Raw genomic sequence first — 1738 nt, 5'->3', positions numbered from 1 at the left:
TAGGAAATGAACCATGTGATACAGATACAGATCCTGGAACTCTTGTTTACCTGCAGCTTCTTATCCATTAGGTCTGGCATGGGCCTGAGACCCTACATTTCTAAGAAGCTCCATGGTCCCTGGAGTAGTGAATATTGTAGATTAGTGTTCCTCAGACTGGAGTCAAAAACTGTATATTTGCAGATTCTCTACAAAAATATTTAAATGTTTTGCTTTCATTTACATTATAATCTATACATTTAAATTATAAATTATAAAATTTATTTAAAATATAAATATATAATGTATTAATTTACATTATTAAAAATCAATATATGCTTATTATGAATCATTTTGATGACCTTGTAAGTGAACACTGCTGTTTGACTTTGTATTTGGCACCAAGAGCTATAACTTTAATTGTCTTGGGCTAATGGGAAAAGAATGGAAATCTTCTTGTGGAAATGACAGCATTCTGGGTAAGTAAAAGTCAAATGTCTTCATGACACACTGTTCAAAGGTTGATGGAAATTCAAACAGTAACGAATGTTGACATAATTGAGTCGATTATAAACACCCCAAACAGAAGAGCCTGTATCATAGCAGTGGCTTCCATATTCTCATCGCAAGACACAGTTCAATTTCCATAGAGCCACACCATCCAGCACATTATATGGATGATATTAATAGAATTTGGTAAACTTATGAATTTAATTTATAAAACTGCTTTAGTTTTATTTATGTAGAAGTGCTGTGAGAACAAGTTTATTCTTAATCTTATGTTTATAATTTTAAAACATTATTAAAATAATTTAACATTTGAGAGTTTGCAGGATCTTTTTGTTTTCCATGTAAAAGGGGGCCCTAAATTGGCAGTCACTGCTATTAATTGTGCCTTTTTCCTTGTCTGCAACCTACCCTTGGCTGTGCTGTGGGAAAGGAAGGCCAAGGGTTGTGTCCACACTTGGAGGGTGTTGTCAGGGAAGGACTGATCTTGCTGCACTGTGTAGTTGACATTAGGACTGCTCCTAACCCTGGGTAGCTAGAGCCAGGAGGGAATAGGCTTTTGTTCCAGCCCCTATAGCCAAGCCAGGTTGCTTGGACCTTGGCAGTGACCCCAGGCAGCAGCAGGAGCAGCAGAGTAATGGAGAAGGACAAGCTTTGACGAAGCATCATTGTTGACTGACTGACTAACCCCCTGTTATCAGTAACCACAGAGGACCCCTTTGAAAGCAACCCTGCAATCACTGGAGCTATCTAGGGAGGAGAACCGCAGGGAAAGCTGGACTCAGCTTGCTAGATAGAGCTCAGAATGGTATGCATTTTCATATTCAAAAGCAACATGACTGGGTACATGGATGGTTCAGTGGTAGAATGCTTGCCTTTCATGAGGGAGACCTGGGTTCAATTCCCAACCATAGACCCAAAAAAAAAAGCCACACACATGACTTCAAGTGACTCAGTTTTGTTGCCTAAGCTGGTGAGGTGGGACATACAAGAAGCACAAGCTTTCAAACAAATGTAAGTCCTAACATTGTCTCTGGATATCTGTCTGCCCTAGCTGAACAATTAAGCGGGAATTTCATCTCCTTTCCTACCTGGATCTTCCTGCATAGCTTACAGTAAAACAAAACAAAACAAAACATTTTTAAAATAACCTTTAAAGAAGGGTCACACATTTTTCCAATAAGCACAGAATTCTGTCTTTTTGGCTTCCTTTAGTCAAGACCTGCTTTAAATATACCCTTAAAAAATGTTT

Source organism: Tamandua tetradactyla, chromosome 3 (assembly GCF_023851605.1).
Source record: "Tamandua tetradactyla isolate mTamTet1 chromosome 3, mTamTet1.pri, whole genome shotgun sequence".
Taxonomy (NCBI): Eukaryota; Metazoa; Chordata; class Mammalia; order Pilosa; family Myrmecophagidae; genus Tamandua; species Tamandua tetradactyla.
This window is presented reverse-complemented; position numbering follows the sequence as displayed.